Raw genomic sequence first — 17,581 nt, 5'->3', positions numbered from 1 at the left:
TGGGGCCCTCTCGCTCTTGATCCTTTTACCAGCGGGCACAGAGCTTCTTCCCTCTCTACTCTGCCCTGCCTTCAACTTAGGGAAAGCTCGCCCCGAGGCACAAGGGCGGCCCGACGTGCATGCGTCCGCGCCGATCACAGGCCGCCGAGCCCAGCTTCCCGAGCAGGCTCCACTCGAATGGCCCAGCAACGCCGGGGTAGCTGAATGTGCTGGCCGACCGGCCTGGCTACCTTCTCCCTGCCCGCAAACGAGCCGGGGCACGCGGACCACGCGGACAGCAGCAGCAGCAGCAGCAGCAGCAGCAGCAAAAAGATTGCGCCTCCGTTGTGTGGCAGAGTGAATGTGGAGAGTGGTGACGTGAGCAGCCTCTGCTGGCAGCAAAAGCCTACTGCACCTGGTATTCCCAGGCGGTCTCCCATCCAAGTACTAACCAGGCCTGAGTCTGCTTAGCTTCCGAGATCAGACGAGATCGGGCGTTTTCAGACTAGTATGGCCGTAGGCACTTGCCGCCTGCCTTTCTGGCTAATTCAAGCCTCTCAGTCCAGCCCCTTCTTCTTTACCGCGGGTTTTCTTTTTTTTTCTCTCTCTCTCTCTCTCTTCTTCTTTCCCTCCTACTCCCTTTCATCCCTCCCCCACCTGGCTCCCTTCCTTCTCAGCCTCCCCCCACAGGCAAACTGCAAGCCCTACTTACGCCTCACCAGCCTCCAGCCTGCACCCTTGCTCCCGTTCAACATTCGTCCTCTCCGCACTGGGGGAAGCGTCAGGCACGCGCTACCATCCGCCTCTTGTGCCTTTGTCCCCGTACCCCTGCACCTTCTTTCTATCCAAATAATCATCCGACGCCCTCTCGAATGCCTCGATTCTACCTGCCTCCGCCACGCTTGCAGGCAGTCACGGCCTTCCGCACCTCAACCGCCCGTTGCGTCCACAAGCTTTTCTCACCTCGCATTTGCTTCTTTGGCAACTCACTTTCAATCTGTGGGGCCCTCTCGCTCTTGATCCTTTTACCAGCGGGCACAGAGCTTCTTCCCTCTCTACTCTGCCCTGCCTTCAACTTAGGGAAAGCTCGCCCCGAGGCACAAGGGCGGCCCGACGTGCATGCGTCCGCGCCGATCACAGGCCGCCGAGCCCAGCTTCCCGAGCAGGCTCCACTCGAATGGCCCAGCAACGCCGGGGTAGCTGAATGTGCTGGCCGACCGGCCTGGCTACCTTCTCCCTGCCCGCAAACGAGCCGGGGCACGCGGACCACGCGGACAGCAGCAGCAGCAGCAGCAGCAGCAGCAGCAAAAAGATTGCGCCTCCGTTGTGTGGCAGAGTGAATGTGGAGAGTGGTGACGTGAGCAGCCTCTGCTGGCAGCAAAAGCCTACTGCACCTGGTATTCCCAGGCGGTCTCCCATCCAAGTACTAACCAGGCCTGAGTCTGCTTAGCTTCCGAGATCAGACGAGATCGGGCGTTTTCAGACTAGTATGGCCGTAGGCACTTGCCGCCTGCCTTTCTGGCTAATTCAAGCCTCTCAGTCCAGCCCCTTCTTCTTTACCGCGGGTTTTCTTTTTTTTTCTCTCTCTCTCTCTCTCTTCTTCTTTCCCTCCTACTCCCTTTCATCCCTCCCCCACCTGGCTCCCTTCCTTCTCAGCCTCCCCCCACAGGCAAACTGCAAGCCCTACTTACGCCTCACCAGCCTCCAGCCTGCACCCTTGCTCCCGTTCAACATTCGTCCTCTCCGCACTGGGGGAAGCGTCAGGCACGCGCTACCATCCGCCTCTTGTGCCTTTGTCCCCGTACCCCTGCACCTTCTTTCTATCCAAATAATCATCCGACGCCCTCTCGAATGCCTCGATTCTACCTGCCTCCGCCACGCTTGCAGGCAGTCACGGCCTTCCGCACCTCAACCGCCCGTTGCGTCCACAAGCTTTTTCTCACCTCGCATTTGCTTCTTTGGCAACTCACTTTCAATCTGTGGGGCCCTCTCGCTCTTGATCCTTTTACCAGCGGGCACAGAGCTTCTTCCCTCTCTACTCTGCCCTGCCTTCAACTTAGGGAAAGCTCGCCCCGAGGCACAAGGGCGGCCCGACGTGCATGCGTCCGCGCCGATCACAGGCCGCCGAGCCCAGCTTCCCGAGCAGGCTCCACTCGAATGGCCCAGCAACGCCGGGGTAGCTGAATGTGCTGGCCGACCGGCCTGGCTACCTTCTCCCTGCCCGCAAACGAGCCGGGGCACGCGGACCACGCGGACAGCAGCAGCAGCAGCAGCAGCAGCAGCAGCAAAAAGATTGCGCCTCCGTTGTGTGGCAGAGTGAATGTGGAGAGTGGTGACGTGAGCAGCCTCTGCTGGCAGCAAAAGCCTACTGCACCTGGTATTCCCAGGCGGTCTCCCATCCAAGTACTAACCAGGCCTGAGTCTGCTTAGCTTCCGAGATCAGACGAGATCGGGCGTTTTCAGACTAGTATGGCCGTAGGCACTTGCCGCCTGCCTTTCTGGCTAATTCAAGCCTCTCAGTCCAGCCCCTTCTTCTTTACCGCGGGTTTTCTTTTTTTTTCTCTCTCTCTCTCTCTCTTCTTCTTTCCCTCCTACTCCCTTTCATCCCTCCCCCACCTGGCTCCCTTCCTTCTCAGCCTCCCCCCACAGGCAAACTGCAAGCCCTACTTACGCCTCACCAGCCTCCAGCCTGCACCCTTGCTCCCGTTCAACATTCGTCCTCTCCGCACTGGGGGAAGCGTCAGGCACGCGCTACCATCCGCCTCTTGTGCCTTTGTCCCCGTACCCCTGCACCTTCTTTCTATCCAAATAATCATCCGACGCCCTCTCGAATGCCTCGATTCTACCTGCCTCCGCCACGCTTGCAGGCAGTCACGGCCTTCCGCACCTCAACCGCCCGTTGCGTCCACAAGCTTTTTCTCACCTCGCATTTGCTTCTTTGGCAACTCACTTTCAATCTGTGGGGCCCTCTCGCTCTTGATCCTTTTACCAGCGGGCACAGAGCTTCTTCCCTCTCTACTCTGCCCTGCCTTCAACTTAGGGAAAGCTCGCCCCGAGGCACAAGGGCGGCCCGACGTGCATGCGTCCGCGCCGATCACAGGCCGCCGAGCCCAGCTTCCCGAGCAGGCTCCACTCGAATGGCCCAGCAACGCCGGGGTAGCTGAATGTGCTGGCCGACCGGCCTGGCTACCTTCTCCCTGCCCGCAAACGAGCCGGGGCACGCGGACCACGCGGACAGCAGCAGCAGCAGCAGCAGCAGCAGCAGCAAAAAGATTGCGCCTCCGTTGTGTGGCAGAGTGAATGTGGAGAGTGGTGACGTGAGCAGCCTCTGCTGGCAGCAAAAGCCTACTGCACCTGGTATTCCCAGGCGGTCTCCCATCCAAGTACTAACCAGGCCTGAGTCTGCTTAGCTTCCGAGATCAGACGAGATCGGGCGTTTTCAGACTAGTATGGCCGTAGGCACTTGCCGCCTGCCTTTCTGGCTAATTCAAGCCTCTCAGTCCAGCCCCTTCTTCTTTACCGCGGGTTTTCTTTTTTTTTCTCTCTCTCTCTCTCTCTTCTTCTTTCCCTCCTACTCCCTTTCATCCCTCCCCCACCTGGCTCCCTTCCTTCTCAGCCTCCCCCCACAGGCAAACTGCAAGCCCTACTTACGCCTCACCAGCCTCCAGCCTGCACCCTTGCTCCCGTTCAACATTCGTCCTCTCCGCACTGGGGGAAGCGTCAGGCACGCGCTACCATCCGCCTCTTGTGCCTTTGTCCCCGTACCCCTGCACCTTCTTTCTATCCAAATAATCATCCGACGCCCTCTCGAATGCCTCGATTCTACCTGCCTCCGCCACGCTTGCAGGCAGTCACGGCCTTCCGCACCTCAACCGCCCGTTGCGTCCACAAGCTTTTTCTCACCTCGCATTTGCTTCTTTGGCAACTCACTTTCAATCTGTGGGGCCCTCTCGCTCTTGATCCTTTTACCAGCGGGCACAGAGCTTCTTCCCTCTCTACTCTGCCCTGCCTTCAACTTAGGGAAAGCTCGCCCCGAGGCACAAGGGCGGCCCGACGTGCATGCGTCCGCGCCGATCACAGGCCGCCGAGCCCAGCTTCCCGAGCAGGCTCCACTCGAATGGCCCAGCAACGCCGGGGTAGCTGAATGTGCTGGCCGACCGGCCTGGCTACCTTCTCCCTGCCCGCAAACGAGCCGGGGCACGCGGACCACGCGGACAGCAGCAGCAGCAGCAGCAGCAGCAGCAGCAAAAAGATTGCGCCTCCGTTGTGTGGCAGAGTGAATGTGGAGAGTGGTGACGTGAGCAGCCTCTGCTGGCAGCAAAAGCCTACTGCACCTGGTATTCCCAGGCGGTCTCCCATCCAAGTACTAACCAGGCCTGAGTCTGCTTAGCTTCCGAGATCAGACGAGATCGGGCGTTTTCAGACTAGTATGGCCGTAGGCACTTGCCGCCTGCCTTTCTGGCTAATTCAAGCCTCTCAGTCCAGCCCCTTCTTCTTTACCGCGGGTTTTCTTTTTTTTTCTCTCTCTCTCTCTCTCTTCTTCTTTCCCTCCTACTCCCTTTCATCCCTCCCCCACCTGGCTCCCTTCCTTCTCAGCCTCCCCCCACAGGCAAACTGCAAGCCCTACTTACGCCTCACCAGCCTCCAGCCTGCACCCTTGCTCCCGTTCAACATTCGTCCTCTCCGCACTGGGGGAAGCGTCAGGCACGCGCTACCATCCGCCTCTTGTGCCTTTGTCCCCGTACCCCTGCACCTTCTTTCTATCCAAATAATCATCCGACGCCCTCTCGAATGCCTCGATTCTACCTGCCTCCGCCACGCTTGCAGGCAGTCACGGCCTTCCGCACCTCAACCGCCCGTTGCGTCCACAAGCTTTTTCTCACCTCGCATTTGCTTCTTTGGCAACTCACTTTCAATCTGTGGGGCCCTCTCGCTCTTGATCCTTTTACCAGCGGGCACAGAGCTTCTTCCCTCTCTACTCTGCCCTGCCTTCAACTTAGGGAAAGCTCGCCCCGAGGCACAAGGGCGGCCCGACGTGCATGCGTCCGCGCCGATCACAGGCCGCCGAGCCCAACTTCCCGAGCAGGCTCCACTCGAATGGCCCAGCAACGCCGGGGTAGCTGAATGTGCTGGCCGACCGGCCTGGCTACCTTCTCCCTGCCCGCAAACGAGCCGGGGCACGCGGACCACGCGGACAGCAGCAGCAGCAGCAGCAGCAGCAGCAAAAAGATTGCGCCTCCGTTGTGTGGCAGAGTGAATGTGGAGAGTGGTGACGTGAGCAGCCTCTGCTGGCAGCAAAAGCCTACTGCACCTGGTATTCCCAGGCGGTCTCCCATCCAAGTACTAACCAGGCCTGAGTCTGCTTAGCTTCCGAGATCAGACGAGATCGGGCGTTTTCAGACTAGTATGGCCGTAGGCACTTGCCGCCTGCCTTTCTGGCTAATTCAAGCCTCTCAGTCCAGCCCCTTCTTCTTTACCGCGGGTTTTCTTTTTTTTTCTCTCTCTCTCTCTCTCTTCTTCTTTCCCTCCTACTCCCTTTCATCCCTCCCCCACCTGGCTCCCTTCCTTCTCAGCCTCCCCCCACAGGCAAACTGCAAGCCCTACTTACGCCTCACCAGCCTCCAGCCTGCACCCTTGCTCCCGTTCAACATTCGTCCTCTCCGCACTGGGGGAAGCGTCAGGCACGCGCTACCATCCGCCTCTTGTGCCTTTGTCCCCGTACCCCTGCACCTTCTTTCTATCCAAATAATCATCCGACGCCCTCTCGAATGCCTCGATTCTACCTGCCTCCGCCACGCTTGCAGGCAGTCACGGCCTTCCGCACCTCAACCGCCCGTTGCGTCCACAAGCTTTTTCTCACCTCGCATTTGCTTCTTTGGCAACTCACTTTCAATCTGTGGGGCCCTCTCGCTCTTGATCCTTTTACCAGCGGGCACAGAGCTTCTTCCCTCTCTACTCTGCCCTGCCTTCAACTTAGGGAAAGCTCGCCCCGAGGCACAAGGGCGGCCCGACGTGCATGCGTCCGCGCCGATCACAGGCCGCCGAGCCCAGCTTCCCGAGCAGGCTCCACTCGAATGGCCCAGCAACGCCGGGGTAGCTGAATGTGCTGGCCGACCGGCCTGGCTACCTTCTCCCTGCCCGCAAACGAGCCGGGGCACGCGGACCACGCGGACAGCAGCAGCAGCAGCAGCAGCAGCAGCAAAAAGATTGCGCCTCCGTTGTGTGGCAGAGTGAATGTGGAGAGTGGTGACGTGAGCAGCCTCTGCTGGCAGCAAAAGCCTACTGCACCTGGTATTCCCAGGCGGTCTCCCATCCAAGTACTCACCAGGCCTGAGTCTGCTTAGCTTCCGAGATCAGACGAGATCGGGCGTTTTCAGACTAGTATGGCCGTAGGCACTTGCCGCCTGCCTTTCTGGCTAATTCAAGCCTCTCAGTCCAGCCCCTTCTTCTTTACCGTGGGTTTTCTTTTTTTTTCTCTCTCTCTCTCTCTCTTCTTCTTTCCCTCCTACTCCCTTTCATCCCTCCCCCACCTGGCTCCCTTCCTTCTCAGCCTCCCCCCACAGGCAAACTGCAAGCCCTACTTACGCCTCACCAGCCTCCAGCCTGCACCCTTGCTCCCGTTCAACATTCGTCCTCTCCGCACTGGGGGAAGCGTCAGGCACGCGCTACCATCCGCCTCTTGTGCCTTTGTCCCCGTACCCCTGCACCTTCTTTCTATCCAAATAATCATCCGACGCCCTCTCGAATGCCTCGATTCTACCTGCCTCCGCCACGCTTGCAGGCAGTCACGGCCTTCCGCACCTCAACCGCCCGTTGCGTCCACAAGCTTTTTCTCACCTCGCATTTGCTTCTTTGGCAACTCACTTTCAATCTGTGGGGCCCTCTCGCTCTTGATCCTTTTACCAGCGGGCACAGAGCTTCTTCCCTCTCTACTCTGCCCTGCCTTCAACTTAGGGAAAGCTCGCCCCGAGGCACAAGGGCGGCCCGACGTGCATGCGTCCGCGCCGATCACAGGCCGCCGAGCCCAGCTTCCCGAGCAGGCTCCACTCGAATGGCCCAGCAACGCCGGGGTAGCTGAATGTGCTGGCCGACCGGCCTGGCTACCTTCTCCCTGCCCGCAAACGAGCCGGGGCACGCGGACCACGCGGACAGCAGCAGCAGCAGCAGCAGCAGCAGCAGCAAAAAGATTGCGCCTCCGTTGTGTGGCAGAGTGAATGTGGAGAGTGGTGACGTGAGCAGCCTCTGCTGGCAGCAAAAGCCTACTGCACCTGGTATTCCCAGGCGGTCTCCCATCCAAGTACTAACCAGGCCTGAGTCTGCTTAGCTTCCGAGATCAGACGAGATCGGGCGTTTTCAGACTAGTATGGCCGTAGGCACTTGCCGCCTGCCTTTCTGGCTAATTCAAGCCTCTCAGTCCAGCCCCTTCTTCTTTACCGCGGGTTTTCTTTTTTTTTCTCTCTCTCTCTCTCTCTTCTTCTTTCCCTCCTACTCCCTTTCATCCCTCCCCCACCTGGCTCCCTTCCTTCTCAGCCTCCCCCCACAGGCAAACTGCAAGCCCTACTTACGCCTCACCAGCCTCCAGCCTGCACCCTTGCTCCCGTTCAACATTCGTCCTCTCCGCACTGGGGGAAGCGTCAGGCACGCGCTACCATCCGCCTCTTGTGCCTTTGTCCCCGTACCCCTGCACCTTCTTTCTATCCAAATAATCATCCGACGCCCTCTCGAATGCCTCGATTCTACCTGCCTCCGCCACGCTTGCAGGCAGTCACGGCCTTCCGCACCTCAACCGCCCGTTGCGTCCACAAGCTTTTTCTCACCTCGCATTTGCTTCTTTGGCAACTCACTTTCAATCTGTGGGGCCCTCTCGCTCTTGATCCTTTTACCAGCGGGCACAGAGCTTCTTCCCTCTCTACTCTGCCCTGCCTTCAACTTAGGGAAAGCTCGCCCCGAGGCACAAGGGCGGCCCGACGTGCATGCGTCCGCGCCGATCACAGGCCGCCGAGCCCAGCTTCCCGAGCAGGCTCCACTCGAATGGCCCAGCAACGCCGGGGTAGCTGAATGTGCTGGCCGACCGGCCTGGCTACCTTCTCCCTGCCCGCAAACGAGCCGGGGCACGCGGACCACGCGGACAGCAGCAGCAGCAGCAGCAGCAGCAGCAGCAAAAAGATTGCGCCTCCGTTGTGTGGCAGAGTGAATGTGGAGAGTGGTGACGTGAGCAGCCTCTGCTGGCAGCAAAAGCCTACTGCACCTGGTATTCCCAGGCGGTCTCCCATCCAAGTACTAACCAGGCCTGAGTCTGCTTAGCTTCCGAGATCAGACGAGATCGGGCGTTTTCAGACTAGTATGGCCGTAGGCACTTGCCGCCTGCCTTTCTGGCTAATTCAAGCCTCTCAGTCCAGCCCCTTCTTCTTTACCGCGGGTTTTCTTTTTTTTTCTCTCTCTCTCTCTCTCTTCTTCTTTCCCTCCTACTCCCTTTCATCCCTCCCCCACCTGGCTCCCTTCCTTCTCAGCCTCCCCCCACAGGCAAACTGCAAGCCCTACTTACGCCTCACCAGCCTCCAGCCTGCACCCTTGCTCCCGTTCAACATTCGTCCTCTCCGCACTGGGGGAAGCGTCAGGCACGCGCTACCATCCGCCTCTTGTGCCTTTGTCCCCGTACCCCTGCACCTTCTTTCTATCCAAATAATCATCCGACGCCCTCTCGAATGCCTCGATTCTACCTGCCTCCGCCACGCTTGCAGGCAGTCACGGCCTTCCGCACCTCAACCGCCCGTTGCGTCCACAAGCTTTTTCTCACCTCGCATTTGCTTCTTTGGCAACTCACTTTCAATCTGTGGGGCCCTCTCGCTCTTGATCCTTTTACCAGCGGGCACAGAGCTTCTTCCCTCTCTACTCTGCCCTGCCTTCAACTTAGGGAAAGCTCGCCCCGAGGCACAAGGGCGGCCCGACGTGCATGCGTCCGCGCCGATCACAGGCCGCCGAGCCCAGCTTCCCGAGCAGGCTCCACTCGAATGGCCCAGCAACGCCGGGGTAGCTGAATGTGCTGGCCGACCGGCCTGGCTACCTTCTCCCTGCCCGCAAACGAGCCGGGGCACGCGGACCACGCGGACAGCAGCAGCAGCAGCAGCAGCAGCAGCAGCAAAAAGATTGCGCCTCCGTTGTGTGGCAGAGTGAATGTGGAGAGTGGTGACGTGAGCAGCCTCTGCTGGCAGCAAAAGCCTACTGCACCTGGTATTCCCAGGCGGTCTCCCATCCAAGTACTAACCAGGCCTGAGTCTGCTTAGCTTCCGAGATCAGACGAGATCGGGCGTTTTCAGACTAGTATGGCCGTAGGCACTTGCCGCCTGCCTTTCTGGCTAATTCAAGCCTCTCAGTCCAGCCCCTTCTTCTTTACCGCGGGTTTTCTTTTTTTTTCTCTCTCTCTCTCTCTCTTCTTCTTTCCCTCCTACTCCCTTTCATCCCTCCCCCACCTGGCTCCCTTCCTTCTCAGCCTCCCCCCACAGGCAAACTGCAAGCCCTACTTACGCCTCACCAGCCTCCAGCCTGCACCCTTGCTCCCGTTCAACATTCGTCCTCTCCGCACTGGGGGAAGCGTCAGGCACGCGCTACCATCCGCCTCTTGTGCCTTTGTCCCCGTACCCCTGCACCTTCTTTCTATCCAAATAATCATCCGACGCCCTCTCGAATGCCTCGATTCTACCTGCCTCCGCCACGCTTGCAGGCAGTCACGGCCTTCCGCACCTCAACCGCCCGTTGCGTCCACAAGCTTTTTCTCACCTCGCATTTGCTTCTTTGGCAACTCACTTTCAATCTGTGGGGCCCTCTCGCTCTTGATCCTTTTACCAGCGGGCACAGAGCTTCTTCCCTCTCTACTCTGCCCTGCCTTCAACTTAGGGAAAGCTCGCCCCGAGGCACAAGGGCGGCCCGACGTGCATGCGTCCGCGCCGATCACAGGCCGCCGAGCCCAGCTTCCCGAGCAGGCTCCACTCGAATGGCCCAGCAACGCCGGGGTAGCTGAATGTGCTGGCCGACCGGCCTGGCTACCTTCTCCCTGCCCGCAAACGAGCCGGGGCACGCGGACCACGCGGACAGCAGCAGCAGCAGCAGCAGCAGCAGCAGCAAAAAGATTGCGCCTCCGTTGTGTGGCAGAGTGAATGTGGAGAGTGGTGACGTGAGCAGCCTCTGCTGGCAGCAAAAGCCTACTGCACCTGGTATTCCCAGGCGGTCTCCCATCCAAGTACTAACCAGGCCTGAGTCTGCTTAGCTTCCGAGATCAGACGAGATCGGGCGTTTTCAGACTAGTATGGCCGTAGGCACTTGCCGCCTGCCTTTCTGGCTAATTCAAGCCTCTCAGTCCAGCCCCTTCTTCTTTACCGTGGGTTTTCTTTTTTTTTCTCTCTCTCTCTCTCTCTTCTTCTTTCCCTCCTACTCCCTTTCATCCCTCCCCCACCTGGCTCCCTTCCTTCTCAGCCTCCCCCCACAGGCAAACTGCAAGCCCTACTTACGCCTCACCAGCCTCCAGCCTGCACCCTTGCTCCCGTTCAACATTCGTCCTCTCCGCACTGGGGGAAGCGTCAGGCACGCGCTACCATCCGCCTCTTGTGCCTTTGTCCCCGTACCCCTGCACCTTCTTTCTATCCAAATAATCATCCGACGCCCTCTCGAATGCCTCGATTCTACCTGCCTCCGCCACGCTTGCAGGCAGTCACGGCCTTCCGCACCTCAACCGCCCGTTGCGTCCACAAGCTTTTTCTCACCTCGCATTTGCTTCTTTGGCAACTCACTTTCAATCTGTGGGGCCCTCTCGCTCTTGATCCTTTTACCAGCGGGCACAGAGCTTCTTCCCTCTCTACTCTGCCCTGCCTTCAACTTAGGGAAAGCTCGCCCCGAGGCACAAGGGCGGCCCGACGTGCATGCGTCCGCGCCGATCACAGGCCGCCGAGCCCAGCTTCCCGAGCAGGCTCCACTCGAATGGCCCAGCAACGCCGGGGTAGCTGAATGTGCTGGCCGACCGGCCTGGCTACCTTCTCCCTGCCCGCAAACGAGCCGGGGCACGCGGACCACGCGGACAGCAGCAGCAGCAGCAGCAGCAGCAGCAGCAAAAAGATTGCGCCTCCGTTGTGTGGCAGAGTGAATGTGGAGAGTGGTGACGTGAGCAGCCTCTGCTGGCAGCAAAAGCCTACTGCACCTGGTATTCCCAGGCGGTCTCCCATCCAAGTACTAACCAGGCCTGAGTCTGCTTAGCTTCCGAGATCAGACGAGATCGGGCGTTTTCAGACTAGTATGGCCGTAGGCACTTGCCGCCTGCCTTTCTGGCTAATTCAAGCCTCTCAGTCCAGCCCCTTCTTCTTTACCGCGGGTTTTCTTTTTTTTTCTCTCTCTCTCTCTCTTCTTCTTTCCCTCCTACTCCCTTTCATCCCTCCCCCACCTGGCTCCCTTCCTTCTCAGCCTCCCCCCACAGGCAAACTGCAAGCCCTACTTACGCCTCACCAGCCTCCAGCCTGCACCCTTGCTCCCGTTCAACATTCGTCCTCTCCGCACTGGGGGAAGCGTCAGGCACGCGCTACCATCCGCCTCTTGTGCCTTTGTCCCCGTACCCCTGCACCTTCTTTCTATCCAAATAATCATCCGACGCCCTCTCGAATGCCTCGATTCTACCTGCCTCCGCCACGCTTGCAGGCAGTCACGGCCTTCCGCACCTCAACCGCCCGTTGCGTCCACAAGCTTTTTCTCACCTCGCATTTGCTTCTTTGGCAACTCACTTTCAATCTGTGGGGCCCTCTCGCTCTTGATCCTTTTACCAGCGGGCACAGAGCTTCTTCCCTCTCTACTCTGCCCTGCCTTCAACTTAGGGAAAGCTCGCCCCGAGGCACAAGGGCGGCCCGACGTGCATGCGTCCGCGCCGATCACAGGCCGCCGAGCCCAGCTTCCCGAGCAGGCTCCACTCGAATGGCCCAGCAACGCCGGGGTAGCTGAATGTGCTGGCCGACCGGCCTGGCTACCTTCTCCCTGCCCGCAAACGAGCCGGGGCACGCGGACCACGCGGACAGCAGCAGCAGCAGCAGCAGCAGCAGCAGCAAAAAGATTGCGCCTCCGTTGTGTGGCAGAGTGAATGTGGAGAGTGGTGACGTGAGCAGCCTCTGCTGGCAGCAAAAGCCTACTGCACCTGGTATTCCCAGGCGGTCTCCCATCCAAGTACTAACCAGGCCTGAGTCTGCTTAGCTTCCGAGATCAGACGAGATCGGGCGTTTTCAGACTAGTATGGCCGTAGGCACTTGCCGCCTGCCTTTCTGGCTAATTCAAGCCTCTCAGTCCAGCCCCTTCTTCTTTACCGCGGGTTTTCTTTTTTTTTCTCTCTCTCTCTCTCTCTTCTTCTTTCCCTCCTACTCCCTTTCATCCCTCCCCCACCTGGCTCCCTTCCTTCTCAGCCTCCCCCCACAGGCAAACTGCAAGCCCTACTTACGCCTCACCAGCCTCCAGCCTGCACCCTTGCTCCCGTTCAACATTCGTCCTCTCCGCACTGGGGGAAGCGTCAGGCACGCGCTACCATCCGCCTCTTGTGCCTTTGTCCCCGTACCCCTGCACCTTCTTTCTATCCAAATAATCATCCGACGCCCTCTCGAATGCCTCGATTCTACCTGCCTCCGCCACGCTTGCAGGCAGTCACGGCCTTCCGCACCTCAACCGCCCGTTGCGTCCACAAGCTTTTTCTCACCTCGCATTTGCTTCTTTGGCAACTCACTTTCAATCTGTGGGGCCCTCTCGCTCTTGATCCTTTTACCAGCGGGCACAGAGCTTCTTCCCTCTCTACTCTGCCCTGCCTTCAACTTAGGGAAAGCTCGCCCCGAGGCACAAGGGCGGCCCGACGTGCATGCGTCCGCGCCGATCACAGGCCGCCGAGCCCAGCTTCCCGAGCAGGCTCCACTCGAATGGCCCAGCAACGCCGGGGTAGCTGAATGTGCTGGCCGACCGGCCTGGCTACCTTCTCCCTGCCCGCAAACGAGCCGGGGCACGCGGACCACGCGGACAGCAGCAGCAGCAGCAGCAGCAGCAGCAGCAAAAAGATTGCGCCTCCGTTGTGTGGCAGAGTGAATGTGGAGAGTGGTGACGTGAGCAGCCTCTGCTGGCAGCAAAAGCCTACTGCACCTGGTATTCCCAGGCGGTCTCCCATCCAAGTACTAACCAGGCCTGAGTCTGCTTAGCTTCCGAGATCAGACGAGATCGGGCGTTTTCAGACTAGTATGGCCGTAGGCACTTGCCGCCTGCCTTTCTGGCTAATTCAAGCCTCTCAGTCCAGCCCCTTCTTCTTTACCGCGGGTTTTCTTTTTTTTTCTCTCTCTCTCTCTCTCTTCTTCTTTCCCTCCTACTCCCTTTCATCCCTCCCCCACCTGGCTCCCTTCCTTCTCAGCCTCCCCCCACAGGCAAACTGCAAGCCCTACTTACGCCTCACCAGCCTCCAGCCTGCACCCTTGCTCCCGTTCAACATTCGTCCTCTCCGCACTGGGGGAAGCGTCAGGCACGCGCTACCATCCGCCTCTTGTGCCTTTGTCCCCGTACCCCTGCACCTTCTTTCTATCCAAATAATCATCCGACGCCCTCTCGAATGCCTCGATTCTACCTGCCTCCGCCACGCTTGCAGGCAGTCACGGCCTTCCGCACCTCAACCGCCCGTTGCGTCCACAAGCTTTTTCTCACCTCGCATTTGCTTCTTTGGCAACTCACTTTCAATCTGTGGGGCCCTCTCGCTCTTGATCCTTTTACCAGCGGGCACAGAGCTTCTTCCCTCTCTACTCTGCCCTGCCTTCAACTTAGGGAAAGCTCGCCCCGAGGCACAAGGGCGGCCCGACGTGCATGCGTCCGCGCCGATCACAGGCCGCCGAGCCCAGCTTCCCGAGCAGGCTCCACTCGAATGGCCCAGCAACGCCGGGGTAGCTGAATGTGCTGGCCGACCGGCCTGGCTACCTTCTCCCTGCCCGCAAACGAGCCGGGGCACGCGGACCACGCGGACAGCAGCAGCAGCAGCAGCAGCAGCAGCAGCAAAAAGATTGCGCCTCCGTTGTGTGGCAGAGTGAATGTGGAGAGTGGTGACGTGAGCAGCCTCTGCTGGCAGCAAAAGCCTACTGCACCTGGTATTCCCAGGCGGTCTCCCATCCAAGTACTCACCAGGCCTGAGTCTGCTTAGCTTCCGAGATCAGACGAGATCGGGCGTTTTCAGACTAGTATGGCCGTAGGCACTTGCCGCCTGCCTTTCTGGCTAATTCAAGCCTCTCAGTCCAGCCCCTTCTTCTTTACCGCGGGTTTTCTTTTTTTTTCTCTCTCTCTCTCTCTCTTCTTCTTTCCCTCCTACTCCCTTTCATCCCTCCCCCACCTGGCTCCCTTCCTTCTCAGCCTCCCCCCACAGGCAAACTGCAAGCCCTACTTACGCCTCACCAGCCTCCAGCCTGCACCCTTGCTCCCGTTCAACATTCGTCCTCTCCGCACTGGGGGAAGCGTCAGGCACGCGCTACCATCCGCCTCTTGTGCCTTTGTCCCCGTACCCCTGCACCTTCTTTCTATCCAAATAATCATCCGACGCCCTCTCGAATGCCTCGATTCTACCTGCCTCCGCCACGCTTGCAGGCAGTCACGGCCTTCCGCACCTCAACCGCCCGTTGCGTCCACAAGCTTTTTCTCACCTCGCATTTGCTTCTTTGGCAACTCACTTTCAATCTGTGGGGCCCTCTCGCTCTTGATCCTTTTACCAGCGGGCACAGAGCTTCTTCCCTCTCTACTCTGCCCTGCCTTCAACTTAGGGAAAGCTCGCCCCGAGGCACAAGGGCGGCCCGACGTGCATGCGTCCGCGCCGATCACAGGCCGCCGAGCCCAGCTTCCCGAGCAGGCTCCACTCGAATGGCCCAGCAACGCCGGGGTAGCTGAATGTGCTGGCCGACCGGCCTGGCTACCTTCTCCCTGCCCGCAAACGAGCCGGGGCACGCGGACCACGCGGACAGCAGCAGCAGCAGCAGCAGCAGCAGCAAAAAGATTGCGCCTCCGTTGTGTGGCAGAGTGAATGTGGAGAGTGGTGACGTGAGCAGCCTCTGCTGGCAGCAAAAGCCTACTGCACCTGGTATTCCCAGGCGGTCTCCCATCCAAGTACTCACCAGGCCTGAGTCTGCTTAGCTTCCGAGATCAGACGAGATCGGGCGTTTTCAGACTAGTATGGCCGTAGGCACTTGCCGCCTGCCTTTCTGGCTAATTCAAGCCTCTCAGTCCAGCCCCTTCTTCTTTACCGTGGGTTTTCTTTTTTTTTCTCTCTCTCTCTCTCTCTTCTTCTTTCCCTCCTACTCCCTTTCATCCCTCCCCCACCTGGCTCCCTTCCTTCTCAGCCTCCCCCCACAGGCAAACTGCAAGCCCTACTTACGCCTCACCAGCCTCCAGCCTGCACCCTTGCTCCCGTTCAACATTCGTCCTCTCCGCACTGGGGGAAGCGTCAGGCACGCGCTACCATCCGCCTCTTGTGCCTTTGTCCCCGTACCCCTGCACCTTCTTTCTATCCAAATAATCATCCGACGCCCTCTCGAATGCCTCGATTCTACCTGCCTCCGCCACGCTTGCAGGCAGTCACGGCCTTCCGCACCTCAACCGCCCGTTGCGTCCACAAGCTTTTTCTCACCTCGCATTTGCTTCTTTGGCAACTCACTTTCAATCTGTGGGGCCCTCTCGCTCTTGATCCTTTTACCAGCGGGCACAGAGCTTCTTCCCTCTCTACTCTGCCCTGCCTTCAACTTAGGGAAAGCTCGCCCCGAGGCACAAGGGCGGCCCGACGTGCATGCGTCCGCGCCGATCACAGGCCGCCGAGCCCAGCTTCCCGAGCAGGCTCCACTCGAATGGCCCAGCAACGCCGGGGTAGCTGAATGTGCTGGCCGACCGGCCTGGCTACCTTCTCCCTGCCCGCAAACGAGCCGGGGCACGCGGACCACGCGGACAGCAGCAGCAGCAGCAGCAGCAGCAGCAGCAAAAAGATTGCGCCTCCGTTGTGTGGCAGAGTGAATGTGGAGAGTGGTGACGTGAGCAGCCTCTGCTGGCAGCAAAAGCCTACTGCACCTGGTATTCCCAGGCGGTCTCCCATCCAAGTACTAACCAGGCCTGAGTCTGCTTAGCTTCCGAGATCAGACGAGATCGGGCGTTTTCAGACTAGTATGGCCGTAGGCACTTGCCGCCTGCCTTTCTGGCTAATTCAAGCCTCTCAGTCCAGCCCCTTCTTCTTTACCGCGGGTTTTCTTTTTTTTTCTCTCTCTCTCTCTCTCTTCTTCTTTCCCTCCTACTCCCTTTCATCCCTCCCCCACCTGGCTCCCTTCCTTCTCAGCCTCCCCCCACAGGCAAACTGCAAGCCCTACTTACGCCTCACCAGCCTCCAGCCTGCACCCTTGCTCCCGTTCAACATTCGTCCTCTCCGCACTGGGGGAAGCGTCAGGCACGCGCTACCATCCGCCTCTTGTGCCTTTGTCCCCGTACCCCTGCACCTTCTTTCTATCCAAATAATCATCCGACGCCCTCTCGAATGCCTCGATTCTACCTGCCTCCGCCACGCTTGCAGGCAGTCACGGCCTTCCGCACCTCAACCGCCCGTTGCGTCCACAAGCTTTTTCTCACCTCGCATTTGCTTCTTTGGCAACTCACTTTCAATCTGTGGGGCCCTCTCGCTCTTGATCCTTTTACCAGCGGGCACAGAGCTTCTTCCCTCTCTACTCTGCCCTGCCTTCAACTTAGGGAAAGCTCGCCCCGAGGCACAAGGGCGGCCCGACGTGCATGCGTCCGCGCCGATCACAGGCCGCCGAGCCCAGCTTCCCGAGCAGGCTCCACTCGAATGGCCCAGCAACGCCGGGGTAGCTGAATGTGCTGGCCGACCGGCCTGGCTACCTTCTCCCTGCCCGCAAACGAGCCGGGGCACGCGGACCACGCGGACAGCAGCAGCAGCAGCAGCAGCAGCAGCAAAAAGATTGCGCCTCCGTTGTGTGGCAGAGTGAATGTGGAGAGTGGTGACGTGAGCAGCCTCTGCTGGCAGCAAAAGCCTACTGCACCTGGTATTCCCAGGCGGTCTCCCATCCAAGTACTCACCAGGCCTGAGTCTGCTTAGCTTCCGAGATCAGACGAGATCGGGCGTTTTCAGACTAGTATGGCCGTAGGCACTTGCCGCCTGCCTTTCTGGCTAATTCAAGCCTCTCAGTCCAGCCCCTTCTTCTTTACCGTGGGTTTTCTTTTTTTTTCTCTCTCTCTCTCTCTCTTCTTCTTTCCCTCCTACTCCCTTTCATCCCTCCCCCACCTGGCTCCCTTCCTTCTCAGCCTCCCCCCACAGGCAAACTGCAAGCCCTACTTACGCCTCACCAGCCTCCAGCCTGCACCCTTGCTCCCGTTCAACATTCGTCCTCTCCGCACTGGGGGAAGCGTCAGGCACGCGCTACCATCCGCCTCTTGTGCCTTTGTCCCCGTACCCCTGCACCTTCTTTCTATCCAAATAATCATCCGACGCCCTCTCGAATGCCTCGATTCTACCTGCCTCCGCCACGCTTGCAGGCAGTCACGGCCTTCCGCACCTCAACCGCCCGTTGCGTCCACAAGCTTT

At 59.3% G+C, this 17,581-nt stretch overlaps 18 non-coding genes across 18 annotated transcripts; all 18 read right to left on the bottom strand.

Annotated features, from left to right (window-relative positions):
* Positions 1 to 382: 382 nt before the first annotated feature.
* Positions 383 to 501, bottom strand: LOC144677126 (5S ribosomal RNA). The gene has a single exon (XR_013575532.1). It is a non-coding gene; the product is annotated as a 5S ribosomal RNA (ribosomal RNA).
* An 860-nt stretch (positions 502 to 1,361) lies between these two features.
* LOC144677125 (5S ribosomal RNA) lies at positions 1,362 to 1,480 on the bottom strand. Its single transcript, XR_013575531.1, has one exon. It is a non-coding gene; the product is annotated as a 5S ribosomal RNA (ribosomal RNA).
* An 861-nt stretch (positions 1,481 to 2,341) lies between these two features.
* Positions 2,342 to 2,460, bottom strand: LOC144677124 (5S ribosomal RNA). The gene has a single exon (XR_013575530.1). It is a non-coding gene; the product is annotated as a 5S ribosomal RNA (ribosomal RNA).
* Positions 2,461 to 3,321: 861 nt separating this feature from the next.
* LOC144677123 (5S ribosomal RNA) lies at positions 3,322 to 3,440 on the bottom strand. Its single transcript, XR_013575529.1, has one exon. It is a non-coding gene; the product is annotated as a 5S ribosomal RNA (ribosomal RNA).
* An 861-nt stretch (positions 3,441 to 4,301) lies between these two features.
* On the bottom strand, positions 4,302 to 4,420 carry LOC144677122 (5S ribosomal RNA). Its single transcript, XR_013575528.1, has one exon. It is a non-coding gene; the product is annotated as a 5S ribosomal RNA (ribosomal RNA).
* Positions 4,421 to 5,278: 858 nt separating this feature from the next.
* On the bottom strand, positions 5,279 to 5,397 carry LOC144677120 (5S ribosomal RNA). The gene has a single exon (XR_013575526.1). It is a non-coding gene; the product is annotated as a 5S ribosomal RNA (ribosomal RNA).
* Positions 5,398 to 6,255: 858 nt separating this feature from the next.
* Positions 6,256 to 6,374, bottom strand: LOC144677085 (5S ribosomal RNA). The gene has a single exon (XR_013575494.1). It is a non-coding gene; the product is annotated as a 5S ribosomal RNA (ribosomal RNA).
* Positions 6,375 to 7,235: 861 nt separating this feature from the next.
* On the bottom strand, positions 7,236 to 7,354 carry LOC144677119 (5S ribosomal RNA). The gene has a single exon (XR_013575525.1). It is a non-coding gene; the product is annotated as a 5S ribosomal RNA (ribosomal RNA).
* Positions 7,355 to 8,215: 861 nt separating this feature from the next.
* LOC144677118 (5S ribosomal RNA) lies at positions 8,216 to 8,334 on the bottom strand. The gene has a single exon (XR_013575524.1). It is a non-coding gene; the product is annotated as a 5S ribosomal RNA (ribosomal RNA).
* An 861-nt stretch (positions 8,335 to 9,195) lies between these two features.
* LOC144677117 (5S ribosomal RNA) lies at positions 9,196 to 9,314 on the bottom strand. The gene has a single exon (XR_013575523.1). It is a non-coding gene; the product is annotated as a 5S ribosomal RNA (ribosomal RNA).
* An 861-nt stretch (positions 9,315 to 10,175) lies between these two features.
* On the bottom strand, positions 10,176 to 10,294 carry LOC144677116 (5S ribosomal RNA). The gene has a single exon (XR_013575522.1). It is a non-coding gene; the product is annotated as a 5S ribosomal RNA (ribosomal RNA).
* Positions 10,295 to 11,155: 861 nt separating this feature from the next.
* Positions 11,156 to 11,274, bottom strand: LOC144677115 (5S ribosomal RNA). The gene has a single exon (XR_013575521.1). It is a non-coding gene; the product is annotated as a 5S ribosomal RNA (ribosomal RNA).
* An 859-nt stretch (positions 11,275 to 12,133) lies between these two features.
* LOC144677114 (5S ribosomal RNA) lies at positions 12,134 to 12,252 on the bottom strand. Its single transcript, XR_013575520.1, has one exon. It is a non-coding gene; the product is annotated as a 5S ribosomal RNA (ribosomal RNA).
* Positions 12,253 to 13,113: 861 nt separating this feature from the next.
* On the bottom strand, positions 13,114 to 13,232 carry LOC144677113 (5S ribosomal RNA). The gene has a single exon (XR_013575519.1). It is a non-coding gene; the product is annotated as a 5S ribosomal RNA (ribosomal RNA).
* Positions 13,233 to 14,093: 861 nt separating this feature from the next.
* On the bottom strand, positions 14,094 to 14,212 carry LOC144677138 (5S ribosomal RNA). Its single transcript, XR_013575543.1, has one exon. It is a non-coding gene; the product is annotated as a 5S ribosomal RNA (ribosomal RNA).
* Positions 14,213 to 15,070: 858 nt separating this feature from the next.
* LOC144677137 (5S ribosomal RNA) lies at positions 15,071 to 15,189 on the bottom strand. Its single transcript, XR_013575542.1, has one exon. It is a non-coding gene; the product is annotated as a 5S ribosomal RNA (ribosomal RNA).
* An 861-nt stretch (positions 15,190 to 16,050) lies between these two features.
* LOC144677112 (5S ribosomal RNA) lies at positions 16,051 to 16,169 on the bottom strand. The gene has a single exon (XR_013575518.1). It is a non-coding gene; the product is annotated as a 5S ribosomal RNA (ribosomal RNA).
* Positions 16,170 to 17,027: 858 nt separating this feature from the next.
* Positions 17,028 to 17,146, bottom strand: LOC144677136 (5S ribosomal RNA). The gene has a single exon (XR_013575541.1). It is a non-coding gene; the product is annotated as a 5S ribosomal RNA (ribosomal RNA).
* Positions 17,147 to 17,581: the final 435 nt, after the last annotated feature.

This window comes from Cetorhinus maximus, unplaced genomic scaffold (genome assembly GCF_964194155.1).
Source record: "Cetorhinus maximus unplaced genomic scaffold, sCetMax3.hap1.1 HAP1_SCAFFOLD_2238, whole genome shotgun sequence".
NCBI lineage: Eukaryota > Metazoa > Chordata > Chondrichthyes > Lamniformes > Cetorhinidae > Cetorhinus > Cetorhinus maximus.
This window is presented reverse-complemented; position numbering and strand designations above follow the sequence as displayed.